This window comes from Crocodylus siamensis, chromosome 2 (genome assembly GCF_052110815.1).
Source record: "Crocodylus siamensis isolate JL-2025a chromosome 2, ASM5211081v1, whole genome shotgun sequence".
In the NCBI taxonomy this organism is placed as follows: Eukaryota; Metazoa; Chordata; order Crocodylia; family Crocodylidae; genus Crocodylus; species Crocodylus siamensis.
In genome coordinates, this window is record NC_143396.1 from 55,346,544 (window position 1) to 55,360,763 (window position 14,220).

The 14,220-nt window shown below is 45.4% G+C and overlaps 1 long non-coding RNA gene across 1 annotated transcript in view; it reads left to right on the forward strand.

Moving 5' to 3' along the window:
• Positions 1 to 14,220, forward strand: part of LOC149870265 (uncharacterized) — a 174,041-nt gene that overhangs the window by 59,554 nt on the left and 100,267 nt on the right. The gene's annotated exons all lie outside the window — the stretch shown is intronic.

A 14,220-nucleotide genomic window follows, 5' to 3' on the forward strand; every position in this document is an offset into this window, starting at 1 on the left:
CTGAACTGTCTGTGCAGGTGCTATCCCCAAAGAGCAACTGAACATGCTCTAGCTTGGAGTTATGGAGACAGGATCAGCAACTCCCACCCACTGGGGTTAGGGGTAGAACTGTGTAATGGTACTGAGCCCATTTTTCCAGTGCTCTCATTAACCTCAGGGCAGTATGGAAGATGAAACTGTGCAACTCAAAAGCAGATGGGAGATAGATCTAGGGCAGGAGTTTTCAACCCTTCTGGTGGGTACCACCTTCCAGACCCGGGGGGTGAGAGGGGAGTGCTGATGGTTGGCCAGATGCAAAACCAGAGGGGCACAGCAGCGCGGGGAAGTGGCGCAGAGTAGTGGTTGGCAGTGGCAGGGGGTGTGGGGAGCTCACATGTGGCAGCCACCATTGCCATTCACCACTCTGCGCCAGTGCTGCGTGCCTCTTCCTTGCACCACCTTGCATATCTCCTGGGGCCATCCAAGTACCCCCTGGGGTACATGTAGCCTTGGTTGACAACCCCTGAGCTAGGGCAGTGGTCTCAAACTTAGACACAAGGCACCCCTTGTTAGACCCAAGGCATCCCTTGAAAAATGCCAGCTCTTAGTTTTCACTCATATTATGACTACAGAAAAATAATGGAGCAATTTTTGTGTTGCGAAGGATTCAGACCACAGCAGATCAGAATGTTTTAAATGCTATGAATTCTGATTTGAAATCTCTGGGTTTATCTTGTGACTCATATTTGCACATCTAATAGTTCTAATATTGAAAGTACCTGAGGGAACCCCAAGGTGCCAAGGCACCATAGTTAAAAATCACTGATCTAGGGTATTCTGGGAGGAGGACTGGAGGACTAGTTTGAGATATGGAGCCTGCTGGCAGGAGGCATCCAATCTCAACTGATGGCATGGAAACTATTTCTGTGAGCCAGGGAGGTAATAGGGGGAGGAAAAGAGACACTGTTAGGAGTGGGAGTTCAAATGAGGGGCCAGGTGGAGACTGGGACTGGAGACTGGAAGGACTGGGAGCAGGGAAAGATCTGAGAAGGAGCAAGGGGAGAACTGGCTGGGCAAAGAACTGGGGCTAGGATATTGAGATTGGATGAGAAGGCTAAAGAGGAAGACTGGTAATAAGAACAAGGGCAAATGCGGCATGTGATGAGGGAAGAATGTGCCTGGCAGGCACAGAAGGAGAAGAGAGAGATGAGGAAATGGAGAAGGCAGCTAGAACCGGAAGGACTTAGGAAACAGAGAGGAAAGAGCCAGGCAGCAAGCAGGTGAGGGGAGACTTGGAACGATTGGGCATAGAAGCCTGAAGCCAGGAGAAAGGAGGGTCTAGGGTGGGAAGTCTGAAGGAGTGAAGTGAGGACTTACTGGGCAAAGAGACAGAAGCTAGGACCACGGAAAATCTGTGCATTCAGGACATGCTCCTTCAGAACCTGAAATGTAACCACCAGTCATTGAGTCTCACTTGCTATTGAGACTGGATATCCTTGAGTCTCTCTTCTTGCTATTAAGCAAATATCTGGGAAACCAATAGACAAAAGGTCACATCTTCCTCTAGTGCTACACATAGAAGACAACATATTACTGCTGTTGATGAACCTGTTAGCTCAAGTGACAGAGCTATAGGTGTTCCAAACTTGCTGATGAAGCATAAGGGTATCAATGATGACATTTTGAGTTAGCTTGCCTCTTTTAAAAATCTAGGAAATTAGATGTAAACTGTGTTAAAATAACGTGATAGTAGTTGCAATATTAATTGTTCCAAAGTTAGTAAGTTCCTGTGTTCACCTGGAGCCTATTGACCTTAGTGGAACTCTGCATGCAATAGCTTGGCTTTACAGGTATGATTTCTGACATAAGGTTTTCACTATTGCTGCTTACCATGAGCAAGCACTCTGAGCTCCAGAGAGGCTTTCAGATTGAACATAAAGCTTCTGCTACAAAACCAGAAACCCTATCATTTGGCTTAAAGGAGACTCTTCTTTACAAATACAGAGCCATCAAATCTACATACATTTTTTACAAATCACAAAAAAATTGAAGATCCCAGCCGCCCTGAATTTGGCAGTCCAAATTTATCTGTCTCCATTTTAGGAACACATTGAATTTGCTGTTTGGAGTCTGGATGAAAAGCAATATATAATATTTAGGTATTATCATTTTATTATAGTAATGCTCCATAGGTAGCCATAAAAGTATGGGAGCCAAGTTATTTATGTCGCTGCTGCTGTCATGAGTAGCATGACAACTGTCTTGCTTTTCTTAGTTCCTTTTGCACACCTGGCGAGTCCAGGAACTGAAGCATAATGTCTTTGATTTACTTGGCTTACTACCGAGAGCTCATAAAAAGACAATGACGTATCCTACAGTGCTTTGTTCATACCAACATTTGAGCCAACAGCAGGGATAATGGACAACATTTGAGCTGACAGCAGGGAGAATGGAACAGATATCTGTAAGAGGTCTCTTTTCTTTGTACTTCTATAAATCGCTTAATCTCTATCCATGTAGAACTATTTTGTTTACTTTAATTATTAACCAGAAAGACACTGATGAGCCAGTGTACAAACCCATGTGCAAAGGATGGCACAGCATATATATGTACAATTTATGGGATGTGCTGAGATGGAACAAAAGCTTGAACATGTGGAAAAGTTTCACCACACGCTCTCACTTTAGCTCTTGTGTGAGATTGATACACCAGGACTGTTTTTTTTCATTCTTATGACACACAGACATGGAGACATACAGTTAAATCTGGTACATTTAATTAATTTCCACTTCATAATCCCCCAGCGCCTCTTCTGCACAAATGCGGCGTGCTAAAACTCTCACTTCAGTGTTAAATTTCCCTCTGTGGTTGTACTGCTATCTAGTTGCACGACTCTGTCAGTTCTCAGACTTTGGGACGTGTCTTCCCCTCTAGCCTCCACTGTTCCTGTTTCAAATAATGAGTATTTAATATATCCTAACTGCTCTCTCCCTCTCCTCGCTGCATCTTATCTAGAGTCCTGGTTCTCAGAAATGCTGAGAAATGCTCTCTGCTGCTTCTCCAGTGCTTCCTCTAAATGGACTAGTGCCTCAGTGCAGAAATATTAACTAGCTGCTTGAGAGCAAGACCAGACTAGCATGCTGAGTGATGATGTCAGCAGCACCTAGGTGAAACTGTCTGCTGGTGAATGGAGCCTTGGGCCCGCATGTTGCTTGTAAGTCCACAGGGTGTTATTGACCTGAGTTGGAACTGATGCCAAACCCTTTCTTATAGTTCTTTTTTTCTCTTTTTTCCAAAGCTGGGGAATGAAAATTCAGCTTGTTTTGCGTAATTCTCCGGCAGTAAATTATCAGTCTTCTTAACTCCAAGTTTTGATGACTCAAGTCTGTTGCCCTCTCCTTTTTTAGCACAGGACTGAATTATCTGATGGTTTTCAATATCACTTTTTTTTTAAGGATTGCCGTATCTTGTGCTGACATATGGTTTTTACTTTAAACATAAAATGCTGCTCAATAGGCAGCTGGTGAGGTCCCAGAACACATGCTATTCCAAAATACAAAATCCTAGAAGACATTAATTCCCAGCAGAAAGGTTCCTTACATGCAGCTGTAGAATAGCTGTAAAGTTTTTGGGGGGGGAATCAGCCAGCACAGTGAGATCATTAAAGTAATTTTGATTAGTTTCTTATGTCTGACTGCAGAATATCCCAAACAATGACTGCTGAAGCTTTTCCTAAAATTGTATCTATATGTACTTAAACAAGTAATAATAATTAATGAGTCAGAGGAAGAATTGGGGAAAGTGTCTCTATATTGCCACTGCTCTCTCAACTAGATTATTTGGACAGAATTTAAAATAAATAGGTTACAGCAAGGTAAATGGCTTGACAAGAGGTTTGGTCCACAGTTTGAAATCTGGGTTCAAGCAAAATATATGTTTGTTAAATAGGAAACTAAGAGATTTAAACTGAGCAGAGTAACCAAAAACATGCCCATAATCATCTCTGATTTTTATCCCCCTCAAGTGCTGCAGGAGAATGTATGTATTGTGAAATAAAGGGAAAATACATTTGTTCCTCAGCAAAGGAACTACAATTGTATCAGGCTAATGTAGTTTATCATTGTACACACACTCATTTTTCCTGAGGGAAATCTGTCCCACTGCTGTTTGTAACATACCTATTGCCCATTCGCTGAAGTCCATTTCTCTTTACTACTAGATAATTTGCAAGTCATTTAGCCAACATTTGTTTACTTAAGGATGAAGATTTAGCTTCTGAGAACTGAATGTTGATATTCACAACAGTGTATGTTGGCAATTGACCATCCTATAAGATCTGGGAAGTGTGGACTGTGAGCTTTTGTAGTAATGAAGTTGTTTATTCAGCTTAACAAATTTCTATTTAAATTTTTAAACTAATGAGGGATAAATAAGGCCATTTATAAAAGGTGTGGTTTTAACTGTGGTTTTTTTTCTATTCCATATGTAAATGTAACATGCTCTTTGGATGGTAAATATCACAGCATTTATAGTGTATTATTTTGCTGTAAAGTTTCCTATGGACACTAATGCCTGTGCTCAGTATAAAAACTGGATCCCACATAGAAGCAAAGGCAGTCATCATCCTTTTTATAGAGGAGAATGCTCACAAGGATCAAATAGACCATTCTAGTGGCATCCACTCATTTCAGCTGTGTATCAGACATGATTTCAAAAACTGATGTAGCTACAATCAAGGGAAATTTTCGACTCTGTTCCACTACTTTGACATCACTTGGGCATTGGAATGTAGTGAAAAACTAGAAGACTTTCCCTTGATCTCACAGACTGTCTGGCATGTCTCTCTCCTTAAGGCTCTGATGCAGAAGTATATACTGTATTAATTCACATACCACATGTACCTTTTCCCAAAAATCAGCCCCCCAAAATTGGGACAAGTGTCTTAAGCAAAGACAATGATTTTCTGACCATGGTAGAAGCAGTGTGCTTTGATTCATGCTTCACAGTGCAGCAGCAGGGGCATTCCTATAAAGGCAGCTGAGTGAGCCAGTTGACTTAATGGCTCATTGTTCTTCACTCCGGAAGTGTTAACCAGCGCCTCTCCTTTTTAATGGTCTTGATGTTCCACTAATCAAGGTAACCTTTCTTAAGGCTGTGTTCTGTCTGTTAGCCGCTCATGATCTCTCATATTCTATTTCAAAGCCCTAGAAACTCTTTAGGTCTTTTCAAAATCATTAGGTCTACCCATAGAGACTAGTATCTTTAGCAGGAACTAGGGTTTCAGCTTTTAGTTTATCAGGAAAGGGAGGGTGAGTCAGCTGAAGATTAGACTCTGTCCCTGTTGTATGCAGCCATAATTCTGGAAAATTCTTTTTTCCATCATTCTGCCTTCCCAAAAAGTAGATGTGTGTCTTATTTGAGGGCATATTGTGAATACACAGTGGGTGCATCTGCATGAGACACTTAATGTGCAGTAGACTAATTCTGCTGTACATTAGCATGGCATGGTAAAAGCTGTGCTAATGCACAGTAGAATTAATCTACAAAAAGACTGTGCCGGTGCTACTGCGCAGTAGCGGTGCATTTAGTTAAGATCACATATTAGAGGTACTAAAAATGCACAGTAACAACAACACATTAATGCACGTGTAGATGCACTCAATGTGTTGTAGACAGGTAAATCACTTTGTTACATATATGTCCTGTTGGATTCTATCCCCAAGTTGTACTGGGGCAAGGACAGAGTGTCGCAGAACTATGGCATGTTGCCTCCTAACATCCCTTTTTTGGTCTCTCTTTTGGGCTGCCCTGGTTTAAGAAATGACATCAGCTTTTGCTGTGTGCTGTCCCAGGCTCAGGTATATCCACGTATGCTTCTAACCAGGTCTCCCTTGGGTTTGCACAACCTGGCAGGTGGCAACCAGCACTACTGTTTCTTTCCTTCTTGTGATACAGCAGGCAACCAGAGGGGGTGCTGCTGAGAGTACTCCTGGTTCCCTTCACTTAAGAGGGGAGGCAATGAGACTGGAGGTAGATGAGGAGATGGTTCTGACAAGGCTGATTGTAGCACTTCAGTTTAAAAATGAAGGATCCAGTTTTGATTTTTGAGTAAATGCATTCCATCTTAGCATCACCCCCCTTAAGGGCAATACATGACCCTTAAGCCACTGACTAGACCAGAGGTGTATCGTGACACCTGAGAACCCTGGGCAGCAGCATTGCACAGGGCAGCTTTGTTGGTTGCACTGCCGGTGGCACAGCTATGGCTGGCCTGACAGTGCAGCTGCTTTTGCTTTTTTTTTTTTGTCACTGTCACTATTATTTCTTTGTCACTTTATGCAGTACTTACACCACTAGTTCTCAACCTTTTTTAGACTCAAGTCAGCCCTTGAAAAATGCCAGCTCTTAGTTTTCGCTAATTTTTTTGCTACAGAAAAATAATAGAGCAAGTCTTCTGTTGCAAAGAACTCAGAAAGCTCACAACAGGTCAGAATGCTTTTAACATTATGGATTCCTCTGTGAAAACTGAGCTTATCATGTGAAATGTGTTTATACACCTAACAGTGCTAACATTGTGTAGCACCTTGGGACACCCTTGAAAGGATCTTAAGACACCCCAGGGTGACACAGCACCCTGGTTGAGAATCGCCAGATTAGATTATACCAGGTTATTTGTCTTTTTAAATACTTAAGACTCCTTCATTTTTGCTTTGCCATATTTATACTTTGAGTAGAGATTGGAAAAGAAGACGATCATCGTGGGCACAATGACATTTCGACAACCCAAATGAAAAGATTCAAGGATGAGTTTTCTGCCTCTATTCCTAACTGGATTCTAGAACTTCTCAGTTCCTCCTATTAAACAAGAGCATGTCAGTGTCTAGAAAGATTTGACTCCCACTGGTCAATATGAAGGGGAGGGGCAGTAAAAATGGCTGGTAATTCTTGTCTCCTGTAGAGAGAAGCTGGTTCGTTGTCATGTAACAACAAACATTGCTTATTGTTAATTCACTGAAGGCTGCAAATACACTTTATGGTATAGTATTTTTTAAGATTAAATGTAGATGAATAAAACTTCAGTTTTCCATAGAGGAACAAACCAAATAATGCTTTTTATAATGCTTCAGGTCTTGATAAATTTGATAGTTAAGTTTCTGATTAGCAGGGCCAGTGTTTTTCTTTAAAATCTCTGCCATAAAGTATCATGTAGTAATTAAAATTGTAGCACTTGTTCCTTCTTTCTTATACAGGTTTCCCTTGCTTAATTCTGTACATGCGTTCCTGGAAAATGGCGCATAACTCAAATTCACACAAAGGGAACCCGCTTTACAATGTAATTATAGGGATACATTCCAAGACCTTGACTGTACTGATCCCCAGACCTATTTCTACCATTTTTACAAGACAATTTTGGTACTCATCAACAGCAGACAGTACACCCAAGCACAGGGTGCTTGTGGATGTTTAGTTGATGTGAACAGAGGGTGTTGAAGGGTGTTAGTATTAGTGAAGGTATCTTGTACTTCATTGATGGACCAGGGAGAGGGGTAGGAGATAAGCTAGTGGGATGCTTAGAAGCCATAATAGGGGTGGCAACTACAGGACCATGTGTCACAGAGAATGAGCAAAGAGCACAGATCCACACAGGAGGCTATATTTTGGTGCATATCACTCCCACAGTGCATTGCACAAAGCAGCTGACTGCAGGCTTCATAGTTTCTAGGGTCGGAAGGGACCTGAGCAGATCATCGAGTCTGACCTCCTGCCATGGCAGGAAAGAGTACTGGGGTCAAACGACGCCAGCAAGGTGTAAATCCAGCCTCGTCTTAAAGACCCCCAGGGTAGGAGCCAGCACCACTTCTCTTGGAAGTTGGTTCCAGATCCTAGTCGCCCTGACCATGAAGTAGCGCCTCCTGATATCTGGTCTAAATCTGCCCTCTGTCAGCTTGTGACCGTTATTCCTGGTAACTCCTGGTAGTGCTCGGGGGAACAGGGACTCCCCCAATGCCTGCTGGTCCCTTCTGACTAGTTTGTAAATGGCCACGAGATCCCCCCTCGGCCTTCTCTTGTGGAGGCTGAACAGGTTCAGGTCCTGTAGCCTCTCCTGTAGCCTGCCCTGCTGCCCCCGATCATGTGAGTGGCCCTCCTCTGGACCCTCTCTATGTTGTCCACATCCCTCTTAAAGTGCGGCACCCAGAACTGGACGCAGTACTCTAGCTGCGGCCTGACCAGTGCCACATAGAAGGGGAGGATCACCTCCTTGGACCTGCCTGAGATGCATCTGTGGATGCACGACAAGGTGCAGTTGGCCTTCCTGACTGCACCCCCACACTGCCGGCCCATGTTCATCTTGGCATCAATGATGACTCCAAGATCCTTTTCTGTCTCTGCACTGATGAGAAGGGAATTCCCCAGCCTGTAGGTATGCTGCTGGTTTTTCCTCCCCAGGTGCAGTACCCTGCACTTGTCAGTGCTGAATCCCATCCTGTTCTCATCCACCCACCCCTGTAACCTGTCTAGGTCCGATTGCAGCCTATTCCTCCCTTCTATCATGCCCACATCCCCCCACATCTTAGTGTCATCAGCAAATTTGAACAGGGTGCTTGTAAGGGGATGGGGGTGTGCCACTTACCGTGGGACCCCGATCCCCGGATGTTCCCTGGAGAGGAGGGGTACGCGTTGGACCGTCCCGCTTCGCCGCTCTCGCCTGCCACGACTTGATGGAAAATATGGGGGTTCACCCTTGCCGGGAAGCTGGCGGTCCACGTGGGGTACAGTACCTCCAAGGTCCAGGGGTCCTGAGGGCTCCTCCTCCCCTACACCCTCGCCCGGTCCTCCGGGTTGAGCCTCCGTGAGGGGCTCCCTTGTCAGAGTCCCAGTCCGGCGGGGGGGAGGGGTGTTCCTCCCACGGCTGGACCCTCACCGATGTCCCCGTGGCACCTAGTCCCCCTGGTGCTGCTGGCTCCTATAGTCTGGGGTTATCCTAACCCCTGTACTTAAGTCTCCCGCCGAGCGGGTTTTACACGGCCGGCCCTCCCCGCCCGCGGGTCGTCTTCCGTGACCACATGTCCCGAAGTCGCTGTAGAAGGGTCCCCCCGTCGGTGGCCCCCTTCCCGGTTGCCCTCGGCCCGGCGGCCGCCGGTGCCTGTGTTACCTTCGGGTCGTCGCGGGTTCCTGCGGTCCCTGGCTCCGCAGTTCCCTGTCTCGCGGGTCCCTCTGGGGCCGTGTGAGGCTTCACCGCCCTCCGGGACGCCACCGCTGCCTCCCGCCGCGCGGCTCCCGGCTCCGCCTCGGCCGGCTGCGCAGCCGCCGGCTCCCGCTGCGAGGCTCCCGGCTCCGCCGCTCCCGGACTCACCGTCTCCGGATCCGCGGCTCCCGGCTTCGCTGCTCCCGGACTCACCGCCTCTGGATCCGCGGCTCCCGGCTCCACTGCCGCTGGCTCCCGCCTCGTGGCTCCCAGCCTCGCCGCACTTGGCTCCGCCGTTCCTGGCTCCTCCGCGCCCGGCTCCGCGGCTCCTGGAGTAGGCTCCGGCTGGCGCCTCCGTCCTCCCCTGCTCGGGGTAAGCGTTTCCCTTTTATCTTCCCGTGCCGGTCCCGCGCCGGCGCGGTTCAGGTTCCGGGAAACATTAAGTTCCCGGCCGGGCTTCCGGGTCCGGCCCCGGAAACGCGGCGGAACTCCGGGGTTCTTCTCTCAGGCCGGGCCCCGCGGGGTCCTGGCCCCCTCACAGTGCTATTTATCCCCTTGTCCAAGTCACTGATGAAGATGTTGAACAGTGCAGACCCGAGGACCAAGCCCTGGGGGATCCCACTGCCCACATCCCTCCAGGTCGAAAATGACCCATCCACCACCACTCTCTGGGTGCCGCCCTCCTGCCAGTTAATGACCCATTTGACTGTGTAGGTGTCAACACCACAGTTTCCTAGTTTTTTTTAATGAGAACAGGGTGAGAGTGTTGCAGGCCTTCCTAAAGTCCAGAAAGACTACGTCCACTGCTACTCCTGCATCTAAGGATTTGGTGACCTGGTTGGTCTGACAGGACCTGCTGCTAATGAACCCGTGTTGGTTGCCCCTAAGTGTAATCTCCCCCGCTGGCCCCTCGGGGACATGTGCTAGAATAATTCTCTCAAAAAGCTTGCCCAGGATTGAGGTAAGACTAACTGGCCTATAGTTTCCTGGGTCCTCCTTCCTGCCTTTTTTGGCCCTCTTCCAGTCCTCTGGCACTACACTACAGCACCACGAGTGCTCGTAAAGCCGTGCCAGGGGTCCCGCAATGACCTCAGCCAATTCCCTCAGTACTCTAGGGTGGAGATCGTCCGGACCAGCTGACTTGAATACATCCAGAAGTTCCTTAACTAGTTCCTCACTAACCCAAGGCCTAGGTGTGCCTCCCCTGGGGCCTAAGGGGGGCCCAAAGGAGAGGTGGCTGTTCCAGTCCCTGCTCAGGAAAATGGAGGCAAAGAAATCGTTATATATGTTAGCTTTGTCATCTGGTGTGACGACGAAATTTCCTAGCTTGTCCTGCAGGGGCCCACGTTACCCGGTGCCTTCTTTTTGCCCCCTATGTATTTAAAAAAGGACTTCCTGTTGACCTTGATCCAGGAAGCTAGTCCCAGTTCCATCTCCGCCTTGGCCTTCCTGACTGCCCCCTGCATCCCCGAGCAACCGCAGTATAATCCTCCCTAGTGATGGCCCCTCCCTTCCATTGGGTGTGCACCTCTTTTTAGCTAGGAGACATTCCCGGATGCTTCCACAACACTGATTTCATAAGAGTGAATTTACCTCACAGATAATGAATTGTTGGTATAAAAAGGGTCATAGCACATGAATTCACACATACAGAACTTGCATAGAGTGAGGGGAATCTGTAATACATTTTTGCAGAGGCAAAAGAATTACATTTTGAAAGCTCAGAGGAAAAAAGTACCAACCATGTTGGACTGGATAAAAACTGGTGTTTGAAAATTGTAAATATGACACTGAGGCCATAAAACATTATAGGATTTTTTAATACATTCGTTTTTAAAAAAAACCTACTTATTTTACTTAAGCTTTACAAGCTTTACATGCATTTAAAAAAACGAGTGTGAAAAATCACAGGTATCTGCTTTCAATAAAACAAACCAGGAAATTTGCAATAAAATCTTAAAAATATGCATGCACACCAAGTGCTGATATCAACACTGTTGTCCAGAAGTTAAGTACATCTAGAATACAGCCCTTGGAAATGGTTTGCTACCTATTGCTAGCTCATGCAATAAAGAGTTTCTTTAAATAAGGGACCAACATCATGTTGCATTTCATATCATTGGACTGCATGGGCACAGAGGTTCTCTTGTATTTCATTTTTATTCTAATTGTTCTTACCCAAAGGCAAATCTTCCTGAAATCATCAATACAACAATGGCCTGGTTTAACTTACTCAGTGTAGGTGTTGCCCCTTCAGTGTCAGTAGCATTATACCAGCAAGCAATTTAGCTTTTTAGTCACTGAGAAATGCCTTTGTCCCGTTATGAGATGTTGAATTTGTTGGTAAGATCGGGAAGAGCAACTTTGTACTTTCTGTACAGCTCATGGAGCTGTGTTAGTTTAGAACTGTTTGCAAATTGCCTCTCAATGGTGGACAGTGGGTTCACAGCTTCAGTGTTAAGTGTGAAACAGTTACAAGGAGATGCTGTTATTTTCAGTGCATAATACCAAACTCGCTTAGGGCCACTTTTCCTTTCAGTCAATGGAAAGACTCCTGTGGAATAGCCATGGGTTTGGGCACCCTCCCATTAGCTCTTGGGTGCTGGGGAAAGGATGGAGCAAAGAGAAGTGGCTTGGGCCAAAACATTTTTAAAGGAAGAGAGCAAATGAGTTCAGTAGTTTTAAGAGGGAAAGGGTCTTTTCCTTGACATGAATGATCCATTTGGCTTGTTTGTCGCAGCCTTTGGATCACTTCTGTGGGGCTGCTTTCTGATAGCATGTTTTGCCTTTTTTTTGTTACCTGAATTATCTGCTTGGACCCTTACAATATTGGATAAATCATATGTGCAGACAGATATGTGTCCCCATCATCCTTTGATTCCATGCATCCTCCTCCTCAGTTCCTCCTGGGTTTGAGAAGAACAAACGTTTACATTCTCAAGTAACATTTAATAACTATTTGGTATTAAAATGGATTGAAAACTACCACTGATGTTCCATATTTTCTGCAGTGACATATGCTCTCATTTTTTTTAATGAATCTTTATCCCAGTATATGGAATATTGGCCTATCCCTAGTGCTCAGACACTGTAAACCCACCTGTGATCCCCATTTCTTTTCCTCATGAGTGCGAAATATGACCTGCATAATGGGTCACACAGTGAAGTGGCATTTTAGTTGTCTTTCTACTGCTATGCTGCTAGTAAATGTGTGTCCCAAACAGGCACAGCCCAGGAAATTGCTACTGTGGTCAAGGGGGCTCAACGTATGGTTATCATACAAGAAAAGGCCCAGGGTCTCTTTCCTGTTGGTGAAAAATGGATTTCATCATAATACAATTCAAAAGTTTTGGGGGAAAAGACTATTACACTCTACAAGCGAAAGGTCCCAAACTAGAGTGAGAGGCCTTGTATTTCCAGTATCCCTTGATGGTGCATTTGAAACCTTCCATGCCACTGAGTTAGCAAACTAGAATATAACAGATTTTGCTGTGCAGGTTGCAACAAACTTGTTTTGTCTTTTCCTTAAAAACTTTAAAATCCAACTATTAATCTTTTGGAAGAATCAGAGTTGCTTTACAGAGGCTTTCTCAAAGAGCAGCAGGCAGGAAAGTGCAACAGTGTGGAACAGCTGTAAATAATCCCACCATGAAAAAGGTCTTGGCAAGAATCTGAAGTTTACATATGGTCTGCAGCTCCCTTCTCTGTGAAGAATTCAGTCTTTCTCCATGCACTTGGTCCACGTAGCTTTAGAAGCCCACAGTGCATATTCAAAAGGAAATAATGTTTAAAAAAAAAAGCAGTCCATTTTTTAAAAAACTTTCATCTGATAAGTCCAACAATTTATAAATGAATATTTTATTCCAGTTGAGTAAAAAGCGGGCACTTTTCAAAGTCAGCTAGCAGGGAATTAATGAGTAATAAATCAGAGAGTTAATAATGAGAGTCAAATACACTTGATTTTTATATTAAAAAGTATAGGTAAGACATTATCAGAAAATAAAAATCTTAGATTAGAGTAGGCCTACATCTCCAACCTCTTCTCTTTCATATTTCTTACTCCCCCAGTCCTGCCTTGCAACTGATGCCATTTTCAACACCCCCTTCATTTCTTCCCACTAACACCTGCCTTTTCTATCTGTGCCATTCCTTGTGTATGAAATACCTCCTGTGACAATAGCAATCACAATGACCTCAGATCAAGAGGCCAACTGTAATAGAACTGAAGTCCTGTGATCTGTAATTCTACAACTTTGGGGGAAAACCCAGAACCTTTTACCCAAAGTTATCCCAGGGACCTGTATGGACTGGGAATCTTGTTTTGAGAATGACAGTTTTGAGTAAAGCGGGGTGCTTGGGATTCGCCAGCGTTCCTTGCTGAAATTATTTGCATCTATAGCAGGACTGGTGTGAACAGCTATGAAACTCAAACTAATCTATGTGAAAGGTGGGGAGGGGGTGGGGGTGGGGGGCTGTTTTTGGCATGTTTTTCAGTCAAGACCTGCCCTGGGCACTGACTTAGAGAGATTACCAGAATGTCTTTGCTATGGCAGGCACAGCCCAGTCACAGAAGCTGGGTAGCCCTGTGCTCAGTGGTGTATGGGCTGGGGGGGCGCTGAACAGAATCACTCCTCCCCAGGATTTTTGCTGTGAGAGATGCAGCTCTTCGTTCAGTAACGTAAGCGGAAGGTGGGAGCTAGTGAACAAAGCATTGGAGCAGCCCTTGAGGAGTCTGCAACAGAGGGCTGTTGCAACACCACAGGCTGCTCCATGCTGCAGCAGGTATGTGGGGAGTTTGCTCTCTAACGCAGCAGCAGTTGCCACCGGCCTGCAGAGAGCTGGAACAGGTAGGAGACACCGCTCCCCACTTTTGCTCTCCAATACTAGGGAACTGCTGGAACTCACTATGCCTCTGTATCACATGTTGGTAGGCCTAAATTAAGGGAAAGAACTAGTTTCTTGAACAAGCTGCAGGTTATGAACATAACAGCAAGTCAACCTCTGTACTACAGTACCTATTTAAGCCTAAACTGTAAGCCACCATTCTTGCCTC